Consider the following 12,488-nt stretch of genomic DNA (forward strand, 5'->3'; position numbering starts at 1 on the left):
CACTGCAATGAATATAGGAGTAAGGGCTGTATCATTTAAGTGTTCTTTATGACTCTAAATTATTTCTTATTCTTTTTTTTTTTTCTGACTGCACTCAGGGATTACTGGGGGGCAGGTCAGAGAACCATATGGGGGTGCAGGAGATCAAATCTGGTTCAGGAAATCACAAAGTAAGTGCCCTACTCACCGTACAATTGCTCCACCTCCCGATTCTCCTTTCTAAATGGACTCCAAAGAGGTTGTAAATGAGTCAGCACTCATGAACTAAGTAGATGAAGTTCCAGGAAAGCATTGATTGCTTTGATCTGCAATTCTCAATTGCCTAAGTGGGTCACAGTTTCTCTTCCCAGACACTACAATCCAGTTTGGGGGCCACACCTGGCTGTGCTCAGGGCTTATACCTGGCTCTATGTTCAAGAATTACTCCTAGTGGTCCAGGGGACCATACTACATATCAAGGATGAACCCAGGTCAGCTGCATGCAAGGCAAATGCCCTTCCCACTGTACTATGATTCCAGTCCTACAATCCAGTTTATATAGAGGCCAGACTGGTAGATCTGACATCAACCACCAATCCTATATACTCTCCCATTTGAAGGCAGGACCTGGAGACAGATTGCATTTGATTTGATTTTGGCCAGGGAGACCAGAAGTTTGTTGTGTATCTCAGAGCCTCAATCAGCAGTGCCATCTTAAAATCATTCTTTTGGTTTCCTATCTCTACTAGCTTTTCTTCCTCTAGTCAAGAAACTGATGTTGGGATTCGACCAACTACCAGCTCTGTATGTTGGTTTGAGATCTCCACAAGGGAGAGGCATATAGCCACAGAGGGCTGTGACCCCTGTTGAGAACTTTATGATAACTTGACCCAAGTCTCCTCCCAGTCAGTTTTGACCCTATTTGGGGGCATCATTTCCTCAAGTCATCATTTCTGTTTTCTCATGTCGAATCACATAGTTAAAGACCATGACCTCTTTTTTTTTTATTTCATTTTTTTGTTATTTGGTTTTAGGTCAACTCTGCAATTTCAGAACTTACTCTTGGCTCTGTGTTCAGGAGTCACTCCTTGTGGTTCTCAGGAGAACCTATATGGTCAGCTTTTACAAGATAAATGCCCTACCCACTGTCCTTCAATGCTAAAGTCATGTTTGTTTGTTTGTTTATAGGTCATACCTGGCTATACACAGGGATTACTTCTGGCTGTGTGCACAACATTCACTTCCAGCAAAGTTCAGGGGACTATAGGCAGTGCTGGGATTTGAACCAGGATTGGCCTCATACAAGGCCAGTGCCTTAATTCTTGGACTCTGTTGTAACTCCTTAACTCTGGCAATGATTTCTTTTCACAGGGCCTAGGGGGATTACTGCTGACTACATTCGTCATGGTGTTGTGGCTCTTTTGGTTCCATAACTCGAGTCCATAAACACAGGAAGGACAACTTGACTCAGGATGGCTGCCTTGAAACCTCTTGATCATCCATCCTTGACTTCTTTTGATCCTCTAAATTAAGCAAAATTTTCCTCATCACATGTCTACCTCTAGGAACACAACGTTTTAGTAACTCTTGTCCCAGCTCTCTGTGTACTCTCTCCATGCCACCCAATTTTGCTGCTCATTTTAGTAAGTGCATCACCTGGGTGCTAAAGCTTAAACAGCAACCTCTAGTATTGGGGCTTTATGATCCCTGTGAGATTTAAAGTTCTGTTTCCCAAGGGCATCTAGGTCAGCAGAGCTGTTGTCTGCCTTCCCATTTCCCAGCTCATTCCTTGTTGCTTCTGTAAATACAAGAATTCTCAGAGTCTTCCAAGAAAACCAAAGGGTTTTCTTGCCTTGTCAACTAGAGATGTTCTAGCATACCCACTTCTGTGATCATTTTATGTCCTTTACTATTCTCTGTTATGGTAGTTCTAAAATTTGGTCATTATGAAGCTTGGAGCAGAAATTAATGAATTGGAAATCCATAAAACAATCTGGAAGCTCAATATAAACAAGAGCTGGCTCTTTGAAAAATAAACAAGATTAACAAACTATTAACAAAACTTATTAAAAAAGGAAGAAAAAGAACCTTAATAAACAGAATTTGAAGAAAAAGGGGTGAGATTACTACATATATAACAGAAACTCAAAGGGTAATTAGAGACTACTTTGAAAAATTCTATGCCACTAAAGAAGAGAACCTAAAATAAATGAACAAATTCTTAGACCCACAACTTCCCAAGGTTGAACCAAGATGATCGTGCATATTTGAATAGACCCATCACTATTGAGAAAATTAAAATAATAACAAAAGCCTTCCCCAATACAAAAGCCCAGACCCAGATGGATTTACTAACAAATTCTTTTAAACCTTTCAAGAGGACCTACTACCAATCCTTTGCAGGCTCTTACAGGAAATTGAAGAAATAGAAGAAATAAATTTTATGATGCTAACATAACCCTGATACCAAAACCAGAGATAGATGCTGGAAAAAACAAAACTACAGACCAGGGGCCGGGCGGTGGCGCTAAAGGTAAGGTGCCTGCCTTGCCTGCGCTAGCCTTGGACGGACCTCAGTTCGATCCCCCGGTGTCCCATATGGTCCCCCAAGCCAGGAGCAACTTCTGAGCGCATAGCCAGGAGTAACCCCTGAGTGTTAACGGATGTGGCCCAAAAACCAAAAAAAAAAAAAAAAACCAAAAAAAAAAACAAAAAAACAAAACAAAAACAAAAAACTACAGACCAATATTCCTGACAAACATAGATGCAAAGATTCTCAATAAAATCCTAGCAAATAGGATCCAATGCCTCATCAAGAAGTTCATACGTCATAACCAAATTAGATTCATTTTGAAGATGCAAGAATGGTTTAACATATGCAAGTCAATTACTGTAATATACCATATCAATAAAAGGAAAAAATAAAAGCCAGGTGATCATATCAATAGATGCAAAGAAACCATTTGATAAAGTCCAACACTCATTCATGATAAAAACTCTCAATAAGATGGGAATGGAAGGAACTTTTCTCAATCTTGTCAAGGTCATTTACCACAAGCCAATGGCAAATATACTTAATAATATTTTATTGAGTAAAGCTTAAAGTCTTTCCTTTAAGACCTGACACAAGACAAGGCTGCCCCCTCTTGCCACTCCTATGCAACATAGTACTGGAAGTACTTGCAATAGCAATTAGGCAAGAGCAAGATATCAAAAGCATCCAGATAAGGAAGGAAGAAATCATTCTCTCACTGTTTGTAGATGACATGCCACTATATTTAGAAAACCCTAAAGATTCTACCAAAAGCTCCTAGAAACAATAGATTCATATAGCAAATTGGCAGGCTACAAAATTAAAATGTAAAAAATCAATGGCCTTCTTCTACATAAATAATGATAGAAAGGAAGTAGACATTTAAAAAAAAAACAGCATTCACAATAGCACCACAGATATTCAAATACTTTGGAGTCAACTTAGCTAAAAAGTGAAGGATCTATTTAAAAATTTAAAAAAAAACCCTACAAAACACTGTTTTAAGAAATAAAAGAGGACCCAAGGAAATGAAGGCACATACCCTGTTCATGGATTGGGAGGATTAACATAATTAAAATGGCAATACTCTCTGAAACTTTACACAGGCTTAATGCAATTCCTCTAAGGATACCCATGATAATCTTCAAAGAAGTGGATCAAACACTCCTGATATTCATTTGGAACAATAAACACCCACAAATAGCTAAAACAATCCTTAGGTAAAAGAAAATGGGAGACATCACTTTCCCCAAATCTAAATTGTACTGCAATAGTCATTAAAATAGCATGGTATTGAAATAAAGACAGACCCACAGATAAATGGAATAAACTTGAATATTCAGATAATGACTCCCAGACATACAACCAATTAATCTTTGATAAAGGGGCAAAAATGCAAATTAAACAAGGAAAGCCTCTTCAACAAGTGATGTCCGGATACCACTTGGTCAGCAATATGCAATAAAGCGAACTCAGACTTCTATCTAACACCATGCACAAAGGTCAAATCAAAATCGATTAAAGACCATGATATCAGAAACTGAAACTATAAGAGATATAGAAAAAAAAAGCAGGCAATACACTCATTTAATTGAGACTAAAGGCATCTTCAAGGAGGAAACACCACTGTCCAAACAAGTGGAAGCAGAGATAAACGAATGGGACTATATTAAACTAAAAAGCTTCTGCATCTCAAAAGAAACATCATATAGGGTACAAAGGTCACCCAGGAAATGGTGACCTTTTTATTCACCCAAAACCCAACAGAAAGGAGCTAATATCTAAGATATAGAAATACTGAAAGAACTGAAAAAGGAAAAAATCTAAACCATCATAAAAAGGGAGGAAGAAATGAACTGAGATTTCCTCAAAAAATAAATATAGATGGCCAAGAGGCACATAAAAATGCTCCACATCACTAATAATCAGGGATATGCAAATCAAAACAATGAGATATCATCTCATGCCACAGAGACTGGTACACATCACAAAGAAAAGAACAACCTGTGCTGTTGTAGGTGCAGTGAGAAAGGAATTCTAATCCACTGCTGATGGGAATGCCGTCTAGTCCAACCTATCTGAAAAACAATATGGGTATTCCTCAAAAAACTAGAAATTGAGCTCCTATATGATACAGCAATATCACTTCTAAAGATATACCCTAGGAACACAAAAACACAATACAAAACTGCCCTCTGCGCTCCTATGTTCATTGCAGTGCTATTTATAATAGCCAGAATTTGGAAACAACTCAGATGCCTGATGACAGAGGAGTGGCTAAAGACAGAGGAGTGGCTAAAGAAACTGTGATACATGTACACAATGGAATATTATGTAGTTGTTAGGAAAAATGAAGTCATTAAATTTGTCTATACATGGATGAACATGGAGGCTATCATGCTGAGTGAAATGAGTCAGAAAGAGACAGACACAGAATATCTCACTCATCTGTGGGATTTAAGAAAAATAAAAGACAGTATAGTAATAATACCCAGAGATGGGGCCGGAGAGATAGCATGGAGGTAAAGTTGTTTGTCTTTCAATCAGAAGGTCTTTGGTTCAAATCCTGCATCCCATATGGTCCACTGAGTTTGCCAGGAGCGATTTCTGAGTGTGAAGCCAGGAGTAACCCCTGAGTGCTTCGAGATGTGACCCAAAAACCAAAAATAAACAAACAAATAATACCCAGAGATGATAAAGATGGGCTAAAAGACCAGCCCATAATGTGAAGCTTACCACAAAGAGTGGTGAGTACAATTAGAGAAATAACTCCACTAACAACTACCATGACAATGATAGTGAGAGAAATAGAACCCTGCCTGAACACAGGAAGGGTGTCGGGGAGGAGGGAAATAGGGAACATTGATAGTGGGAAAAAGTTACATTGGTGAAGGGTGTTGTTCATTCTATGACTGAAATCTAAGTAGGAACATTTTTATAACCATGGTACTTAAATAAAAAATTATTATTGGGGCCGGGCGGTGGTGCTAGAGGTAAGGTGCCTGCCTTGCCTTCGCTAGCCTTGGACGGACCGTGGTTCGATCCCCCGGCGTCCCATATGGTCCCCCAAGCCAGGAGCAACTTCTGAGCGCATAGCCAGGAGTAACTCCTGAGCGTTACCGGGTGTGGCCCAAAAACCAAAAAAAAAAAAAAAATTATTATTTAAAAATAATTAAAAACAAAATCGGTCATAAAAATAAAATTTCATCATTGATTCCTATGTTTCCTGTGCTTTGTGAAAAATAAATCTTTTATTATTGGAGGCCACACCCAGTGGTGCTCAGGGTCATTCCTGGAGATGCTTGTGGGACCATATATAGTGTCATGGAAAGAACCTAGATCAGCCTTATGCAAGGCAATTGCCTTACTGCTAAACTCTTGCTATGGCCACTGATAAAAGATTTTTGTTTGTTTGTTTTTGGGCCACACCTGGCAGTGTTCAGAGGTTACTCCTGGCTCTGCACTCAGACATCGCTCCTGGCAGGTTTGGGGGACCATATGAGATGCCGGGATTTGAACCACCATCCGTCCTGAATCAGCTGTGTGAAAGGCAAGTACCCTCCTGCTGTGCTATCTCTCTGGGCCTGATAAAAGATCTTTATATATATGTTTAGGTTACAGGGTTACAATATTGTTTAAATTTCTGATACTGATACACAATGATACTGCCTCCCACACATACATGTCAAAGTGCCTGTGACCCTTCCCGTAACCCTATGCTACCCATGCACCATTATTTGTTGATGGTTATTTCTCATGTGCTTAATATTGTCTATTTTGTCCCTATGTTATTTCCAAGATCCTAGGCATTCATTTTTCCCCTATCCACTAACCTGACACTCTCAGGTCTGTATTCTACTATTCAGGTTTATTTTACTTTATTTTATTTTGTTTTTTGTTTTTGGGTCACACTGGGTGATGTTCAGGGGTTACTCCTGGTTATGCGCTCAGAAATTGCTCCTGGCTTAGGGGACTATATGGGACACCAGAGCACTGAAACACGGTCTGTCCTAGGCTAGTGCATGAAAGGCAGACGCCTTACAGCCTGCACCACTGCTCCGGCCCCTCCAGGTGTATTATTGACTGATATTTTCCATGTGCTTGATTTTTTGTGTGTGTGCTGTATTTGTTCTTCTGTCATTGGCTCATTTGCTCAGCAAATGATACCCTCTAGTTCCATCTAAGCTGATGAAACTGCAAGATCTTATTTTATCTAGTGGCTGCATAATATTACAACACATATACATGCCACAATCTTCTTTACCCATTTATTTGTAATTGGGCATTTGGGATTCTTCCATATCCTGGCTACTATATAAAGAACACAGGTTTATACAGATATCTTTGAATGAATGTGTTTGGTGATACTTAGAGGTAGGGTAGTTGGATCAAATGGGAACTCCATTTCCACTTTTTAAAGAAATCCAAGGCATAAGACTAGGAGTCAACCAACAGGGGGACTATAAGAAGGAAACAGGTTCTTAGGAGAACTGAGAAAGATACAACAGTGCCAAGAAAATTACAACAAGCCAATCACATTGTTTTGTTTTTAGTGAAGCAAGATAGTTTATTTGTTTTCATCAAATTACCATGAATTACAAATTTGCAAATATTTATGATTGAGTTTCAGGCCTACGATGTTCCAACACCAATCCCATCATCAGTGTCCATTACGCTTCACCAACATCCTATTTCTCTTCCACCCCAGGCCTGTTGCATGGCAGACTTTTTTTTTTTCTTCCCCCATTGTACTAGTATTCCCCTAATTTATCTTCCTCTACCTCTGTTCAGCTTCCTACTGAGGACCAGTTCTCCTGCTCTTTGTTTCTATAATGCAGGACAGGTTTTATTGTACAGAATTTACTTAGGCATGAGGGAAGAGGAAAAGAGAACAGGGGAGAATACAGGCTTCTCTAGAGTGGAAAAAGCCAGCAGAGACAGAGAGACAAGCAAGGGAGACACATGTTCAAGAGAAAGCTCAGGCTCACAGAGTAAGCCCAAGCACATTTTTTTCAAGGTACCTTTGATTACTGCAAGTTATAGCAATAACTATAATTATATTCTGTGTGATAATATTAGGCTGAACTATATAAAGTGGTTGACATTTAGCTTCATTGACCTATGAATATGGGGGTTTCATATGGTTCATTCTGACAACTAATAAAAATAATTAACAACCAAATACCTCTTCTATATACCTTATTGGATACCTTGAGGCCTAGCTGGAGAGGAGTACCAGTCAAAAGGTTTTCTAAAGTGAAAAGTTCTAGTGAAATATTGCCACTATCTCACTCTTGGTAGTGTCTATTTTTATACTACAACATTGAACAGAATGACTAAGTTCAGGCTTCCCCAGGCAAACTGTCTTATCTCCAGTTGAATACTCAAATTACAATTTACTTTGAACTCACTGACCCTTGTGTAAACTCAACCCCTGCATATGCCCCATACTATTTTGGACAGCTCTTAAGTGCTAGGTGATACAAGATCAAACCAGAAGGGAGGAAGAGAGAGAGAGTGGAGAGAAGAGAGATAAAATATGAGTGAAAGAGAATGCACCCAGACATTCCTCTCTCCCTGAAGGCCCACATTCTGCCCTGACTTTCTGCTCAAGAGCAGATTCCCTCCCAGAATGACCTCAGAGAAAAGACATTATTTTTTTAAAATAGGTATTTAGCTGCAGCTTAAAGCCATAGACTTCTCTTTTTCAACAGCAAGAAAAAGAATGTCCCCTGATCAGTTCAGTCTAAGATGTTGTGTATATGTTATGGATGTCTAGTCAGGTCTCTGGTAAGCCCTATTTGTTTCAGTTCTGGGAAGCAATCATGCCTGAATGTATCTTCTGCAGAACTCTGGATTGGAGCGCCAATCAGCTTCCAAAACATCTGTCCAGAGCATCGTAGAACAGAAAGCAATACTATACCCAGTAGGGCCCTGATGACAAACCTAGAACCCAGAAACCTTTTCCATCATTCACACCAAACACAGAGGGCATAGTATCAGAATAGTGCCAACTACAGGCACCTACTGCATAAGATCTCCTGATTTTTGGAGCTTCCCAGCCAGTGGGGTGAATAATATGAGCTCATCAACCTACAGAAGAGTGCTAGTTCATGAGACACTGGCTTGGCCACATGGAGGGAGACTAGAACTCTACTCTCCCACGATGATTTTTGTTAGAAATTATGATCAGCACATATACACCTGTGTATATATTTAAAGAGAGAACAAATAAACCACTCTGGAATAAAGAAATGAAGATATCTTTTCTTTCTATTTTTTGATAGGGTTGATTGGTTTGGAGATGGTTAAGTTTTATAAAAACTTCTTCAAAAAAACATACAGATAGCCAGTAGATATATAAACAAAATTCTCTGCATCACTGATCGTCAGGGAAATGCAAATCAACAATGAGGGGCTAAGAAATAGCACAGCAGGAAGGAAGCTTGCATTCAGCTGAACTTTGTTTGATTCCCAGCACCATATATAGTTCCCTGAACCGCATCAGGAGTTATTTCTGAGCACTGCCAGGTCTGGTTTCCTAATAAAACAAAAAATAAAATAACAACAACAATAAAAACTGACAATCAAACCAGAGAGACTGGCACACATCAGAGAGAACAAAAACAACCAGTGTTGGTGTGGATATGGGGGAAATAAAGAACCCTCATCCACTGCTGGTGGAAATGTCAACTAATTAAACCTTTTGAAAAGCAATATGGACATTTATTAAAAAACTAAGAGTTGAGTTTCCATATGACCCAGCAACAATCCTACTTCTAGGCATCTACCCCAATACCCAAAAACTCGATTCTGAAAAGACATTTTTCACTACTATATTCACTAAAGTACTATTCACAGTAACCAAAATTCTGAAAATAACTGAAATGGCCCAAGAACAAAATGACTGGATTCTTAGCTATAGAAAAAGATGAAATTATGCAACTTGTCATTTGGATGAGTCTAGAGCAGGGGTCTCAAACTCAATTTACCTGGGGGCCACAGGAGGCAAAGTCGGGGTGATCCTTGAGTGCAAAGTCAGTAGTAAGCCTTGAACATTGGGGGGTGTGACCCAAACAATAAAACAAAACAAAACAAAACAAAAAAAGATTCCTCTTGGGCAGGGCCACAAAATGTTGTACGGAGGGCCGCAAATGGCCTGCAGGCCGCAAGTTTGAGACCTCTGGTCTAGAGTATCATGCTGAGTGAAACTAGTCAGAGGCAGACACAGAATACAAGAAGCACAGTTAGCACCAAAAACAACAAAATCTGAGAACTGGTCTATGGAACTGAGTTTATGATGGTTGGGAGACTAGGATGTAGGGTGTGGGTATCAATGACAGTATTGTAAATCATGGTGACTAAAATAACTTTTTGAAATGAAAATGAAGATTAAAAATTCAAAAGCAGGGACTGAAGCAATAGTACAGCAGGTAGGGCACTTGCCTTGCATGCAGCTAACCTGGGTCTATTTCTAGTATCACTTATGGTCCCCTGAGCATGGCCAGGAGTAATTTCTGAGTGCAGAACCACAAGTAATCAGCAACTGTGGCCCCCAAACCCACAAAAAATTTCAGAAGCAATGAATTAAAACTCAAAGTGAGTTGGAATTATGTGCATGAGAAATCAGTAACAGTATTGTAAGTCACAGAATCTCAATCAATAAAAAAATTTAAAATATAAAAGCAATCAAAGTAAAGCCCTGTTATTGATTTGTATATGGCTCTGTTCCCCATAGGCACTAGCAACTGCACTTTCAGAAACTCTCAAGAGAAGAGCTCTCCCACCTCTGCCTCCATCTTCACTCTCATTACTCTAGGACCAGGTCCAGCCATTCTTCTCCTGGACCTGCAGCTCCCTAACCTTTCTTTCCTCCTGTGTCTTGCCCAACCTTCTCTTCTGATATGCTCCATCCAGATCCCAGGGGGTTCTTTGAACATGAAAAATGGGATAGGGTCATTCCTCTACTTCAGGCTGGAATCTTCAGGCCAATTTTTCACTTTCTTTTGACCATATTAGGTATAGGAGATTGTTTCTTATTTTAGAAATGCTCCTGGAAATTTTTTTAAAAGAAAAAACAAAAGGAGGAGGGAATAACTATGTATCAGGACTATGGAACGCAGAGCTGCACATATGTTATCCAGGATAGTCTTCCAAACAGCACTCAAGCAAGAGCCAGTTGAACATAGTGCCTGTCTCTACCAGATAGATGAGGATGGTGGAGACCAGAAAGGCAACAACTCACTGATCTATCCAACTAATTATTGAAGTAGCGCTATCCTCTGCAACAGTCCTGCCTCTGAGCCAGAACTGACTGAGTTCAGTGCCTGCCCCAACCTGGCAGCAAAGCAAAGCAGGGCCATCCCCACCCACAATAAGACTCAGTGATCAGGGCTAAGGAAGCACCTTTGGACACAGTCACTCTCCATGAAAAGGAGCCGAAAGTGAGGCTCAAAATGCCCTGGATCCAGTGCTGGAGTGATAGTATAATAGGCAAGATGTTTGTCTTGTGTGCAGCTATCCCAGGCTCAATCACGAAACCCCAAATGCCCAGAACCTGGTGGTTTTAATGGGAACAAATGTTCTCCTAGCACATGGGAGCTTCGTTTCCCCAAGGTCCAGAACTTCTCACTTGAAAATTAGGAACTGTAGTTACCAGGAAGGAGGAGAATGAACAATATGATATATAGAAAGACATTCTAGTTCAAAAAAAATCTCAGTGTCTCAAAGGAAGACTACCTCCCATCTCAACAGGACAGATATCTTTGCTTCTACCATTTGTTCCCTGGACTCTAAGAAATTTTGGTGCTGCTTCTAAGATAGGACAGCTGGCTTAGACCTAGTTGTCTCAGAATAATGAACCACAAAGGCAAAAATCCTGTGTGGTGTGGCAGGACACTCCACCAGAGGTCCCTCAAAAGTCTGCCAGAGCCTGAACACCCATCCCCATTCCTGCACCCCATAATTGAGAAGAAATTTCATTTCCCAGCAGGCACAGGGACCTACTGCTCTGAGATTGCGAGCAGCCACCACATTCTTCCTGCTCATGTATTACTGACATCATGCAGAAGGTTGGCGTTTGGAGCCAAACATGCATTTATCTCCAAGGCAGCCTCCTGACTGTCGTGGTTGCTATTTCCACTCAGTTCTCCTCTGTTGGCATGGCACTGTGTAGCTTGAGAGGTGTTAGATATGCTCGCGCTGTATCTCTAATGCTGCATATTTTGACAATGTGTTGGCTCAAAGAGCATTCCACTGTTGGCCTCTTGCTTGTCAATCTGTCCAGGAGAGGCATGAGCCAGCACCAAGCTCTTTTGTTCCCTGGCTCCTTGTTCTAAGATGTCCCCTCCCCTCACTCAGCAACTTCCTCCCACATACGCACACTGTGCTCTCTGCTCAGCTGAATTAGAACCTCAAGATGAGCTAAACTACCTTTCCTCTGCCCAAGATGCTGTGAAATACTTGACAATATATGAAATTTATTTTTCTTTTGAGCCACACCCAGGGGTGCTCAGGGCTTACTTCTAGCTCTGTACTCAGGGGTCACTCCTACCTCTGTACTCAGGAAACCAAAGGGATGGCTAGGGATCAAACCAAAGTCAACAGCATGCAAAGAAAGGGCTCTACTTGCTGTATTATCACTTGAGCCCTGTAGGCTGTTCTTTTCTTCTTATTTAAAAATATCTTCTGAAGACTTGATGTCAATTTGTGAGCAGGTCAGAGGGAACACAGGAGAGAGGAGAGGCTGGTAGGGACTCAAGGCCTCTGCAGATCCCTTTTGCAGTGCCACAGAATGAGAATACTTTAGGACCATCTTTTATTTCAAGACTAGGACACAGTTGTTACTCAGAGAACTCACAGCCATGACCCAGGCCCTGCACATCAGAAAATAATTTTTAACAAAATTACGGTCATACATTTCAGCGCCAGCTATTGTTGTCAGAGAAGGAACAAAACCTTTCCCCCCCTCAAAATC

Source organism: Suncus etruscus, chromosome 1 (genome assembly GCF_024139225.1).
Source record: "Suncus etruscus isolate mSunEtr1 chromosome 1, mSunEtr1.pri.cur, whole genome shotgun sequence".
Classification (NCBI taxonomy): Eukaryota; Metazoa; Chordata; class Mammalia; order Eulipotyphla; family Soricidae; genus Suncus; species Suncus etruscus.